Consider the following 15,174-nt stretch of genomic DNA (forward strand, 5'->3'; position numbering starts at 1 on the left):
GTTTCAACGGCAGAAAGACCCTCAATAACTGCTGTAAACTAAACAGTCATGTAGCATCATTTACCTCAGGCAGTCATTCAGTGTCCACATCTGTTAGTTCACTAGAGAAATCAACTCTTTCACTAAATATATGACCTATATTAGCCGTTATATTCATTATATTCTACTTAACCTGTTAATGATGTCTTGATTATTTAATGTATGTTTAAATAAAATGACAGACACTGTGTATAAATGATTATATTTCAACAACGAATTGGATAAACTATTTTATAATTAGATTTAGAAGTTATTGCAAAAACTGCCTGATGTGAAGTGTACATGTTTGTGTACGATGTTATTTGAGTGTTGATTATTAGACCTAAAAATACATAGCAACTGAATTTAGGCAAATAGTTTGGGCTCTGTTTTTAACCTTAATGTGCAAGTAAGGGCTCCCTATATAGTTTAGAGCAATATATTCAATAAACTTTTAGTTATAATTTAATTCATTTAAGGACAGACTTTTTTTTCTTCAGTAAACCAATAAAAATAAATAAAAAGCCATTTTGTAAAACTGCTGTACCGAACCGTTAGTTTTGTGTACCGTTACACCCCTATTCTACAGTTAACATATGGGCTATGGCAGTCTTTGCTTTGATACACTATTATGTTGAAGGCCTACAGAGAAAATAGTCTTATCTTTAAGCAGTTGCACTTGTTCTGAATGCACTTTCTTGTAGTAGTCCTACAGAGAAAATTTTTAAATGCACTAGACCTAAATGCACTTTGTTTTTATGAGAGAACATTTAATTTAAAAACCTTTCTGTAGGCCTGTACATTATTATTTAATGTACAAATGAGTGGGGTCAAGTTAAACATTTTAGTTTGAATTTTATTTTATACTGTGCATTGTTGCAATGTGCTAAATAAATATTGGCATAATTTGTTATTGATTTATTCTTTGAAACGTTAATATTAATGTATGCAATTGCAATGCCTTGATTTTAGTAAAGTTAGTACACAGTCATAGCCATAAATGCTATGGTACTAATATTTGGCATAATTTATTTCGGTGTTTCGGTTTTCGGCTTTCGGCCTTGGTTTCCTCTTTTTCGGTTTTCGGTTTCGGCCAAGAATTTTCATTTCGGTGCATCCCTACTATGAATGGCGGGGGCGGTCCTGCGGTACACGCAAGTGATGTTACCGGTGTTGCGGCTGAACACCGGTAACTCCAGCAATACCGACTATCGCAGCAAGCCTATTGTGTTGTATAATGAACGAGTGCGCTGCCGCTGACTTTATTGTAATTGTGAGCGAAGTTCTGTAAAAAGATAGTAAAAACATGCTAAAAGTTTTCGAGAGAGTTCCACATGTAATACTTGGCCATTTCATATGCAAATATGTTAGCCAATCATAGCAGCGGGCATTTACACTGAAGTCTCACAGCAGACACGCCCCTTAAAACAGAGCGTTCAGAGCAGAGGGCTAAAATTAGGGAAGGAAAAATGCCTTTTATTTCTAAATTATGACCATTTTTTGTCTACAAAATCATACTAACATTATACAGGGAGTGCAGAATTATTAGGCACGTTGATTTTCTGATCATATTTTTTTTCCAGGCACATTTGACCAATTCCAAACCACAGTAATCCTAATAACTACTATTGATTTAGTATTTAATAATGTATAAGTGATATATAATTGTTCATGAAGGCTGGAAATGAAAATCACCTTATATTCAGGTGTGCAGAATTATTAGGCATGTTTTCTTTTACAGATAAATTGAGCCAAAAAAGAGATTTAACTCAGACTGAAAAGTCAAAAAGTATTAAATGCCCATGAGAAGGATGCAATACTAATGTAATACTAGACATTGCAGTTAAGGCATGACCATTGGACAGTGAAATGCTCGTTGGGTCAGCAGGGTCAGACAAAAACAGGTGGTGAAGAAAAGACACCTATTAACCGCAAAAGAATTAAGAATTAAGGTGAAGAATTAAGGGTGAAACCATCAGGAACCCTTTAGTCTCCAGCGCCACCATTTTCCAAAGCTGCAACCTACCTGGAGTCTCCAGAAGTGCAAGGTGTCAGGATCTCAGAGACTTCAGTTAGGAAAGAATCCTAAAAAATGACCCCCACTAGATAAGAATCACAAGCTGAAGTGTTGTAAAATACATGAAGAAGGTTTTTTTATAGGCTTTATGGACAGATAGGTTGAGAATGACTCTTGAAGGACCAGCACCACATCCTCTAGTACCACTGTTTGAAGAATTCATCTTCCAGAATCTGGCAGTACGTTTTGGGAGTTCATTTTAGTCCATCCTGAAGTCCGTTTTGCAGAGATGGACAAAAAATGAACTCCCAAAACGTACTGCCAGATTCTGGAAGATGAATTCTTCAAACAGTGGTACTAGAGGATGTGGTGCTGGTCCTTCAAGAGTCACTCTCAACCTATCTGTCCATAAAGCCTATAAAAAAACCTTCTTCATGTATTTTACAACACTTCAGCTTGTGATTCTTATCTAGTGGGGGTCATTTTTTAGGATTCTTTACCTAACTGAAGTCTCTGAGATCCTGACACCTTGCACTTCTGGAGACTCCAGGTAGGTTGCAGCTTTGGAAAATGGTGGCGCTGGAGACTAAAGGGTTCCTGATGGTTTCACACTTAATTCTTCACCTTAATTCTTAATTCTTTTGCGGTTAATAGGTGTCTTTTCTCTGCCACATGTTTTTGTCTGACCCTGCTGACCCAACGAGCATTTCACTGTCCAATGGTCATGCCTTAACTGCAATGTCTAGTATTGCATTAGTATTGCATCCTTCTCATGGGCATTTAATACTTTTTGACTTTTCAGTCTGAGTTAAATCTCTTTTTTGGCTCAATTTATCTGTAAAAGAAAACATGCCTAATAATTCTGCACACCTGAATATAAGGGGATTTTCATTTCCAGCCTTCATGAACAATTATATATCACTTATACATTATTAAATACTAAATCAATAGTAGTTATTAGGATTACTGTGGTTTGGAATTGGTCAAATGTGCCTGGAAAAAAAATATGATCAGAAAATCAACGTGCCTAATAATTCTGTACTCCCTGTAAGTGCACCCCATGGAACATTATGAAACAACAAAACAATGCAGTTCATGACCCCTTTAAATATGATGGTTTCATTATAAATATGGTGATTATCTCAAAGGTGGACACCTAACTTAATATATGATATTTACTATCTGAATCTAACCATGTCATGTCAATAAATGGAAAAGTCAGTCGGTCGTTTATCATGTTAATTATTGTGCCTTTACACCAGGGGGTAGAGCAGGGGTACCTTTTACTCCAAATACCATACTTTTACATTATTGAAAAACTGTTGCTTTGAACAAAACTGAAAATCATTAAGAAGTCCTTTGTCTCAAAATATATTCAATTCATTTGTTACTTAAATCTACAACATTATAAAAATCATCGATTATTTGATCAAATTAGCACAGAAACAACTTTGCACTGCTGCCCGCGATTGCCTCAAGGATCAGCCAACTTTTCACGAGCATCTTGAAAAGCGGATTTGTAGTCTCGCATACTCCATCGCAGCTTTCATTGGTCAAGGACCGCCCAAGAGGCCGTCTGACTGATATGCAACTCATCCAATCACAGTTTGTTTTGTTCCGCACCAAGTTTCCAGGCGGACCGTTAAAGAACGCAACACACTCATCTTGCGAACATGCAGTAGAATTCAACCAATCAGATGACAACTTCGAAACTCCTGAAATGTTTCCAGAAAAGTGCGCCATATGCATCAGACGTTCAGCCATGATGTCTGAGGCTGAGACTATGGAAAGTGCTGTGGCAAGTTGTTGTGCCATCTAGTGGGTTAGAGGAAAATAAAATCAAAAGGTGCCTTTTACCCCGTGGAGCCGTTAGCCCTGTTGTACCCTATATATAATAATACATAGTATTTTATCAGAAATCAGATTTTTTTTGCAATTGCACAGCATCTACCAATAGTGTCTACCAACTAGTAATCTACTAGTGCCCACAGGCATGTGGCCAAATGCCCATATAGTATGTTTAATCTGGCCCTATGATCTCTAGATATCCACATTGGCCAATGACAAACATTTCAGTGGACCACTAATAAACTAACCTACGCATCTGTCTAAGATTCAAGTAAAGGTGTGCGTCTTTACCACCACGGTCGCACAACTGCATTCATGTTAAACAACTTCTAAAACACATTTTCAAATGTTTAAGATGATCTTCCGAAACAATTTAAGCCATCCCTTTTCCCCTTTCTAACAAAATGTAAACCATTAAAAATAAATAACCCATGGGTGGATGGATTTGCTCTTCCCTGAACACTATTGCTGCTCTTTTTCCACTGTGGCTGAATCATAAAAGGGCCGTGGCATTTTCAGCATATCAGTGGGCAGAATGAGCCGAGGCCAGATATATAATTCTGCTGTTGCTGTCAGATAATTCCCCCAACAGTTACACTCAAGCATTGGGTTGTTTACGGTTGAAAAATGCACATTGGCTCTGCCTATCATCAGGATAGCTTCCCCAATGTGCTCTACTTTCATAGCGGCAAAAGCTAGATCACAATTTCACCTCAAATCTAATATTTTGTATTAGTCCTCTGACAGGATCACAAAAGAAAAGCAATAGGGGAGACTCATAATACTACATCTCCCCGAGCGAGCCATATATGTGATTGTAAAATCAAAATGCAATAAATATGCGTTTAAAAATGAAGCATTAAATAGATCCATCTTGAATTCTAAATAATTCATTCCACATAAATAAGATCCACTCTTGAGTGAGAAAATGGGTTTCAACAAAGAAAAGAGCGGTTCTCTCAGCAGAAAGACAGGCTACATTCTTACATGGACTCGGAGTCTGTCAGGGTGGATTAAATATGCAACATTTGGCTTGAAAACCTTGGCTTCTGCAGGAACGCATCCAAGTTCACTCCTTGTTCTCTGACATCTGTCGCAAACTTTCAATCTTTTCATGCTGGTCCCCTGAGGATGTTATAGGGCGGGAGAGACACACACGAGGGCCATTTACCAGCTTTGTAAGCTCTACTTGCACGTGGCTGCTGAGACTACACCACTATATAGTGCCCTTCTTTATTGCCAGTGTTGCTTTTGACAACTGCTGGCTATATTCTTGATAAAATACTGCGAATAAATTATTTGCCTGAACTGACGACATCTGTGCACAATTTTTTCAGATGTCTTCTAGAAAAATGCAAAGAACAGATGCTCCTTCAGATAAAGAAGAACATAGAAAAATGAGGGAAATTAGAAGCGTTGGATGAAAGCTACTTGGGTAATCAAAGGGTTTTTACTTAGAGTCTGTTAGGAAGGATGGATGCACAGTCCCTACGAACAAATATGCATATTTCCCTGTTACCTGGTATGCAAAAAGTTGTATGTCGAAGCAGCAGCATGCCTGAATACACAGTATTCATCATATACACAAAAGAAAACAATAACGGAGTGATTTGCATCTGTTGAGCTTCTGAAGGTTATAAAAAAAACACTAGCTACTATAGAGGAATGAATGAAATAACATAATTAATAATAATAAATGGATTTCTACATCTGTTCTTACTATTCTATCTATCTATCTTTCCGTCCGTCCATCCGTATCTATCTATCCATCTGTGTCTGTCTGCCTCAGTCCGTCCGTCTATCTCTGTCTGACTGTCTGACTGTCTGACTGACTGACTGACTGTCTGTCTATCAATCTATCTGAACTCCTATTTGTTTTTAGCCTAGAAATCTAGACGCACCCTAGCGGCAGAAAATGTATTTTGCCGCGAGTGTAGTCTAGCAACTCTCGGTAGACCTGAGAGCTGGAAAAACCAAACTCTGGTCAGGCCAATCACAGCGTGTGTAGAGTCGGTGGGCGGGCTTAACATAATGACGGCACGCAGAGTTGCGGAGGTTCTGCGTGCTACTCGTAAACAAAGAAGCTGGCGAACGGCAGTCTTTTGAATCAGCTTTGGCCGCGACTCTGGAAGACTTGGAGTTAAGCTTTTCTTTGAGAAAAGAACGGCACTGAAGTCATTCTTAAGAAAAGAAGATATGTTCGGAGTTCTGCTGACCAGATATGGCGAAAGTCTATCAACTAATGTTAGCTCGGCTTCATCTTCTTCTTTGCTCTGGTTGGTTGTGGCGTTCATGGCGCTATCCAATTGCGTGCAGAGGGAATTTGAAAGACAACCATTTATCCCACCCCTCAGATTGAGCCCTGTCAATGGTGAGTTTCCAGACCCAACATCTTGATGTGGGTCTGGCTTGTCAGGCTAATTTTCCTTAGGAAAAGAGGAGAACTTTGTCTTCAGAAAACTGAATTTTTTTACTACAAAAAATTCTGTACTGTATTGTCATGCTAAGAAAAGAGATGAACTCAAACTAGAGTCTCACATAGTTCTATATAGTCTCATACTTTATATTTAAACTATCATAACAGTGTAATTTGAATTACCTCATCTGTCGACATGATGTCAATAAATTGCAGAGCTGTGATCAGATGCTTTCTTAACTGCCACCTTCTCACCGCTGTAATTTTTGTTGTCTGTTTATTTTGTTATTGAGAGGAAACGCAGTACATATATTCATCTTAAGGTGTCTCTCAGCAGCATAAGACGGTGTCTAGATGTTCTTTAACAGTATATCGCTGCAAAGATATTCACAACTTTTTACTTCTAAGCAAAGAACGGAAAAGAACTTCGCCGTGAGTATATCAGGGCCTTGAATCACATTCCGTCTCTTGTACAGGTGCTGGTCATATAATTAGAATATAATCAAAAAGTTGATTTATTTCACTAATTCCATTCAAAAAGTGAAACTTGTATATTATATTCATTCATTACACACAGACTGATATATTTCAAATGTTTATTTCTTTTAATTTTGATGATTATAACTGACAACTAAGGAAAATCCCAAATTCCGTATCAAACCGGCAGATTCTGCGATGTGATTGGTCAGATCTCCTGTCAATCAAACTCATGGCGAAGGGTGAATTTACAATGGAAGGCAAGGAGACTTACACATTGTAAGTTGATGAGTTTATTTATCCGTGTCGGGTAGAATCTGCGATCTCTGACCTAGTTTATTTGCTGGCTTTCATGGCTGCAGTACATCGTTTTCCGCCAACTGGCAACCTGTTGTGTCGAAATACTATTGGGTAAACTGGCGGCGTGCGGTTTGGCACAGACCAAAACAAAAACAGACATTCCAAAGAACAATAACTGGCTGTAGGATTGTTTTTCAGAGAAAAAAGTTGAACTTAGCATGTTTACTAAATATCTGCAAACATATCATCGTATTTAATGTTTTAGGACAGTCAAAAACGTACATAAAGCACCTTTACAATTTATTTTAAAGGAACACTCCAATTTTTGTGAAAATAGGCTAATTTTACAAGTCCCCTAGAGTTAAATTTTGAATCCATTCAGCCAATCTTTGTATCTGGCGGTAGCACTTTTAGCATAGCTTAGCATACATCATTGATTCTAATCAGTCCATTAGCATCTCATTCAAAAAATGACCAAAGACACTTTCAATATTTTTCCTATATAAAACTTGACTCTTCTACAGTTACATCGTGTGCTAAGACCAACTGAAAATTAAAAGTTGCGATTTTCTACACCTATATGGCTAGGAACTGCCTTCTCATTCCTGCGTAATAGTCGCGGATCTTCGCGGCCGTACCATGGCTGCAGCAGCGCAATGATATTACAGCGCCTGAAAGTAGCCCCCAGCTAGGTAACTTTCAAGGTGACCGGCACTAAGTTTGTGTAGTTGCAGAGAAAGTTTCAGGCTTGCAGCCGACAAACCTGTGTGATTAGCCATAGTTCTGTGTGTTGTAAAGGGCTGTGATAATCAGGGCTCTACATAGCGACCATTTTGCGCGCATTTGCGCCTGAAAATTACTGCGTGACCCGATCAATTCTCATGAATAAATGTAGCCTATAATACAATCGGAACAAAAACTACAACTGCCGTTCTGCGATCGACTGCTTGTCATGCCTTCTGTCAACAGAGCATGTGCAAAAAATTTGTGCGACGGACTAAACTTCATTGATAGTTTACCAGGTGAAACGGGTGAGACGCGGCCATGCGCACTTACCAGACGCCTCGCGCTGATGTTTATTTGCAGCCAAATACAAATTAACTAGAAATACCACATTTGGATTATCATAAACAAGGTCGGAAATTCGGAAAGTCTTGGGGCAAAAATGCCACCAAAAATTAATTACTAAATAATAATTAAAAAAATCCCCTGTATCAGTTCTTGATTTAATCTTAAGGCCTGTACACACCGGGACGAATATCGCGCGCGCTTATCGCCAGCGTTTTTCGTGCCGTTTTTCGGCGCGTCTTGAGTGTTCACACCCAAGCGATTTTCACTGGCGCTGCGCCGAGTGAACGTGCACATTCAGTCGATGCGCTCCCGGTACACAAGATGGTGCTGCGGCACTTTAAGCCTCTGACACTCGCTTGTCACACAGAAGGAGAAGAGAGACAGTATTTACGTGCTTGCCAAAACCATAGACATATTATGTATATGGACAAAACCATTCACACACTTTTTGCTAACTGGCAAGCAGCATTAGCAGTTCATCTTCTTCTTTGTCTACTTACTACTTCTTCGTCGTATCAATGTGTGCTCGGCAAGAGCGTTTTGTGCTTGAGCGGCACCAAGTCGTGTTTTACTGTCACTTCAGCAGCTCCAGGCACGTGAACAAAAGCGCTGATCTCATTGGTCGGCCAGTTTTTTACGCGCCGCGTCAAAATAAAAAAACGAACCCAAGGCGTTTTTTTAAAAATGACGCTTTTACGCCTGGCGTTTTGCGCGTCGGTGTGAACACTCACATTGGCGCCCATTGTTTAGTCCCGAGGCGTTAAACGTCGGCGATAAACGCGTGCGAAAATCGTCCCGGTGTGAACAGGCCTCTAGGCTATCAGCTTCAGTCCACAACTTCTCTCGTGTTTAAAAAATACTAGATGTATATATGAGTGAGTACATCATGAATCCATTTTCCAAACTGTGTTTTTATCTTACCCTGAATCACTACGGTACACATATAATACGTGTTTATATTCTGACTATTTTATTTCAGTTTGGTTCGCAGCGCTGCGGAGGAGCACAGTCCCTGTGTGACTCGCCATAGACACACACAGAGAGAAGTAGATCTGGCTGCAATGTTCTTCCGCGAGACGCGTGCAGTTCTGTTTACTAAGCGCCAGAGCGCCTAAAGTTACGGACTGCTCCATTATGCAAATGTTATACTGACCTTGTACAAAAGTCCAATAGACAAGCTGATGTTAAGTAACAACGTTTTAGCCACAATACTGTTTATTTCGTGAAAATCAAAACTACACCAGAACTGTTGCGCATCTCCAAGCGGTTCGATTCGAATGAATCTGCGTTTGAACGATTGAATGAATGACTCACGCATAGACTTGACGCGCCCCCTATTGACGGTTTTATTTTCATATTTATACTTTGCATGAACTTTTTATTTAAAATATAAAACTTTTAAAGTTTAACTCATTTCTAAATTCAAAAACTTATATTTAAAACATTCATACAACATTATTTACCCATGAGCTGGGCACGTCCCGTCATCTTAAACAGTCTAAACAGCACTTCAGATGGAGCTGCTGTGCCACTTCTACACTGCAAAGATGGATCTTTTGATGCTGATGTAATTAGATTGGTAACAGTCTGATTGTGTCTTATTGCTCTAACTGAATTTATTGTTTAAATTAACATTTTAAAAACAACTTTTTTTATTTTAATTGAAGAAATTGATAAGATGATCCATATATTTAATAAGATTAGAAAAAAATTGCTCTTATAATGGTAAAAATGCCCCTGGACATTAATTTAAAGGGACAAAGATAGTCCTGTAATGGGAAAGTTATAATTGGAATGCGTGTTATTGATCAGAAAGTGCTCCTAAATATTTGACTGTGCTCCTATTTTTTTTTAATTAGGAGCACAAGTGCTCCTCAAGAAAAATGTTTGCGTAGAGCCCTGATAATAAGTCGAAGGTGTATACTACCACCATGTTTCACAGAATACCAACGAATCATTGCGCCGCTGCAGCCATGGTACTGCCGCGATGATCCGCGACTATTACGCAGGAATGAGAATGTAGTTCCTAGCCATATAGGTGTAGAAAATTGCAACTTTTCATTTTCAGTTTGTCTTAGCACACGATGTAACTGTAGAAGAGTCAAGTTTTAAATAGGAAAAATATTGAAAGTGTCTTTGGTCATTTTTTGAATGACATGCTAATGGACTGATCAGAATCAATGATGTATGCTAAGCTATGCTAAAAGTGCTACCGCCAGATACAAAGATCGGCTGAATGGAAATTCAAAAACGGTAAAACTCAACTATTTAACTCTAGGGGACTTGTAAAATGAGCCTATTTTCAAAAAAAAGTGGAGTGTTCCTTTAATAACCAGCTGATGATGATGATATTGTGCATCCCTAGTTAGTTTAGATCAAAGAACACAAGGGTGATAGGACAATGGCAACATGTCGGATACAGTACAGCCAGGAATGTATTCACACTACAAACCTGCATACCTACATAACATACTTCTTCAACAACAGTAGAGAAAAAATTCTCCCTCAAACTTAATTTGTACTTTGAAAGTACAGGGATTTGCATTACTTGGCTCTGGATGGTGAACAAGGCGTTTTGAATTTCATCAAGAATGCATTAATTTGCCTCATTCCCTCAACTCCAAACATTTCCAATTTCCCAAATTTAGCCACTGTTCGCCTGAACCAGAATTGTAACTGGCACTTATTTGAAACTAAACTATTATCTTCAGCATTGGCTTTTATATAGAGGAAATGGGATTCCAGTCACAATGAGAGCAGTCACTTTGGTTTGGTTCCGGAAGCCAAATTTATTGTTCATGCATGCGTGCCGTTTTGTGCCTGAAGGTCTTTTCATTGCCAGGTCTCCACATTTCCTGCGCATTATGCTCACTGCCTCAGTAAGTAGTAAGCTGCACAGATTATATGATAATATTAATAATATTTTTTTAATTAATTACATTTTTCATACATTACAATTTTCAGAGTGTACAAGAAGTCATTTGTTGTACTCCGTATACTCAATAATGAACCTACAAGAGTTAATCAAAAGAGGGAATGTATAAAAAGAGTCAGCAATTCACAAGTGTGAAGCAAACAAAGCAAGTTATTAGTCAATACTTTGTTCCATAAATCACAAAAGTGCACTGGTATCAAATAGGCACTCAGAGGAGACCTCAAAGCTGTTCTGAGAGAATTATATAAATGACATGCATTAGTTATGAGAGACTTGCAAACCACTGCCACTTGAATGGTGTTACTGCCATTAAATGATAACAATGAATGCTATATAGACGGATCGCTGCTTCTGTATTCAGTTGGTGTGCATTAATTCCCTCTTGCTGAGTACTAGACCCCGCTGTGATGATGATGATTAGGACCACAAACAGTAGGGACACTACACAAAATCCAATCTAAAATTTGAGTCAACCGGAGATCCCTTTTAAATTATTGCTTGTAAGTTGTATTAAACCTAAACTACTCTCTTGACATTTCATTCAAAGTGGACGAGTGGATGCTTTTAAAACAGAACATTTCATGGCACTATGAAACTAATACGACCTGAAAGGAGCATGACACATCTCTTGAATAAAAAGTACTTCTCCTCATCTTTCACATCACTTCACAATCTCACTTTGGAAGCGGGTTGCTAGAGAAAAGGATTTTCTGATGACCTGTCAGTCTAAGGAAAAAAGGAAAACTTTAGAAAAGAAGATGTCAAAATCGGCATGCCTGGCCTGATAATCACATCAAGAGCTTGTTGTTAAATGTATATGACAGGTCTTCTGTTCTCTAAATAGACAAATATTGATCCCTCAATAGATTGAAACAGGATGAAAGTGCAGTTCGATGACAACAAGTTGTGAGCAGACTACAATCTGTGATCTCCCACTGTGTTATGCACTCTTCAAAACTAAACTAAGAAAGGCTTTTAAAGTGGGCATGAAATAAAAATTTATCATTTTTCTATCTTATTGTGATCGATTCATCTATACATATTTCATTCTTTTTTTAAAGGTTTTTGGGCTCGTCATTTTCAATTAAAATGCTGCTGCAGTTAGCCTGCTCTTTCCATTTCAATTCCTGAATCAGAATTAAACTTCATCTGAGGTACAAAACAGCGTGCAGAATTGAAATTTAAAGGGTTATATTTACACCATAGCAGTGTAAAGTGAGAAATGTATGATTATTTATTTACAAGTCATCACTTTTATCAATAATTTGAATTTCAAAAATATTTTGCAACAAATTGTCTTTTAATCTATTAGTCTGCCTTTACATTGCTTTAATGCGTTACTGGTATTTTGTCATCTTCCTGAGAACCAAAAAAAAAGGTTTTGTGAATTTAGATTCCTTCCCCGGCCATTACATTGTTTGGAGCATAAAAAACTTTTTTTTTTTTTTTTTTAATTCCTATGTTATATGCTATATCCTCTGCTCTGTAGAGGACACCAGAACCCATTTATTGAGAAAATTAAAAGACATGAATAGACAAAAAATGGGATTTTTGGGTAACAATACTTTACTAATGGATAATAATAATATTTTCATAAGAATGTCTTAATATCCAACCTTAAAACTGTGTATGTTGTCAGAGAAATTCCTTAAAATATAGTGTCCTCTACAGAGGCAAAACCTCTATTCTGGCTCTCAGGAGGATATTTTTGTCTCGTGCAGAGTGGCATTTATATTTAGATGTCACTTCCGAAACTTTGCTGCATGCAATTGGCCGTTGGTCGTCTTAGCAATAATAGTTTTATTCAATGAATGTTATAGACTTTAGCCTCGAAAGCGAGCCAAGATCGCTACGATCACTAAAATGCTGTTGCTTTGTTAGTTCATCGCGATCTCACAAAGTTCTGTTATAAAAATGAAGTTGTCAACAATAAATCTCTTACTTACATCCCTTGACTTTGTTAATGAGAGGTTTCGCAGAAACGTCTCGGTTACGTATGGTAACCCTCGTTCCCTGAAGGAGGGAACGGAGACGTACGTCGGACGTACCGACGAATTGGGATCACTTCAGGGAGCCCCTATCAGCTTCGATATATAGAGAACAGGCCAATGGGCCATTGGCGTGCGAGATTTGCATCTCGCGCTCCGCCCCGCGCCGCGGGTATAAACAGGAAGCGAGAGCGAATGCACGCTGTTTTTCACTGAGGAGCCGAACTTAGTGGCTCAACCTGCAGTGATGGTACAGAAACTGTGGCGACGGGACGTACGTCTCCGTTCCCTCCTTCAGGGAACGAGGGTTACCATACGTAACCGAGACGTTCCCATTTAGTCGGTCACGTTCGACGTACGTCGGACGTACCGACGAATTGGGATCCCCTATGGAAAACGCCACAGTTACTACCACTTCCAGCGCCCAGCGATGAGCCCCTCAGACCCCGATCTGATGCGGGCGGGAAAGTTCACGCAGGGAGAGTCCAAGCTGCTGTTCCGCAAGACCCATTCAGCTGACTGTATTGGATAACGCTGGGAAAGCGTGCCTGTGAAGGCAGCTGCGGAAGCCACATCATGCCCAGAGGGAGTTAACATGTGGAGAATACACGTATGGGCTGGCCGTGGGCAGCACAACATACGGAAGTCCCAGGGGTGGCCCCGGCCAATTCGTGGAGGGGGACAACACGTACCTGGGACGGCAGAGGAGACTCTGCCGAGGGAAAGACACGGGCTCGCCGTAGGGAGCCGTACCGTCTGCCGTCTGCCGACTGCCGCGGGTTGCGGAGGACTCAACAGGGTTCGCCGATCCGGGGAACTCGACTGGAGCAGAATAAGCGCACGCATCCGTCTACCATAGGGGAGGGAATGGCGCAGCAAGCCGACACTAGAACGGGCACTTCGGTGTTACTGACTATGGGAAGTGAGCACACAGGAAGAAACCGGCTCTACACGGAGGCTATAGAATCTAGCGAACGTGTTAGGTGTCGCCCAGCCCGCAGCTCTACAAATATCTGTCAGCGAGGCGCCACGAGCCAGCGCCCAGGAAGAGGCAACACCCCTAGTGGAGTGGGCTCTTAACCCGAGCGGGCAGGGCACGTCTTGGGACTGATAAGCCAAGACGATGGCATCCACTATCCAGTGGGCCATCCTCTGCTTGGAGACAGCCTTTCCCTTCTGCTGTCCTCCGTAACAGACGAAGAGCTGCTCTGAGGTCCTGAAGCTTTGCGTTCTATCCACGTAAGTCCGGAGAGCACGGACGGGACAGAGAAAAGCTAGGGCTGGGTCTGCCTCCTCCGAAGGCAGCGCTTGCAGGCTCACCACTTGGTCCCGGAAGGGAGTAGTGGGAACCTTGGGCACATACCTTGGGTCTCATGATCACATGAGAGGTACCGGGCCCGAATTCCAGGCACGATTCGTCAACCGAAAATGCCTGCAGGTCCCCTACCCTCTTGATGGAGGCCAACGCAGTCAGGAGTATTGTCTTTAACGACAGAATTTTCAACTCAGCTGACTGCAGAGGCTCAAAGGGTTCTCTCTGTAGTGCAGTTAGCACCAGAGTTAAGTCCCAAGAGGGTATAGAGGGAGGACGAGGCGGATTTAACCTCCTCGCCCCCCTAAGGAACCTGTCGACCAGATCGTGCTTACCTAGAGATTTTCCATCTACTAGCTCATGATTAGCGGCGATAGCGGCAACATAGACTTTGAGGGTGGAGGGAGACAGCCTTCGCTCCAACCCATCTTGTAGAAAGGCAAGCACAGAACCGATCGAACATCTTCGGGGGTCTTCTCGGCGAGAAGAGCACCAATCGACGAACAGGTTCCACTTCAACGCATAGAGGCGCCTCGTAGAGGGGGCTCTAGCGGAAGTGATGGTGTCAACTACCGCTTGCGGTAGGTCACCTAGAACCTCTGCGTCCCGTCCAGGGACCAGACATGGAATTTCCAGAGGTCTGGACGCAGGTGCCATAGGGTGCCCCATCTCTGAGTCAGGAGGTCCTTCCTCAGAGGAATGGGCCAGGGAGGTGCTGTCGCAAGGAGCACTAGTTCCGGGAACCAAGTCCGGTTGGGCCAATATAGAGTGACCAACAGTACTTGCTCCTCG

The 15,174-nt window shown here is 40.6% G+C and overlaps 1 protein-coding gene across 1 annotated transcript in view; it reads right to left on the reverse strand.

Annotated features, from left to right (window-relative positions):
* The window catches only part of b3glcta (beta 3-glucosyltransferase a), a 127,142-nt gene that overhangs the window by 103,433 nt on the left and 8,535 nt on the right, over nt 1-15,174 (reverse strand). The window lies entirely within an intron of this gene.

The sequence above is a fragment of the Gobio gobio genome (assembly GCF_949357685.1).
Source record: "Gobio gobio genome assembly, chromosome: 8".
NCBI lineage: Eukaryota > Metazoa > Chordata > Actinopteri > Cypriniformes > Gobionidae > Gobio > Gobio gobio.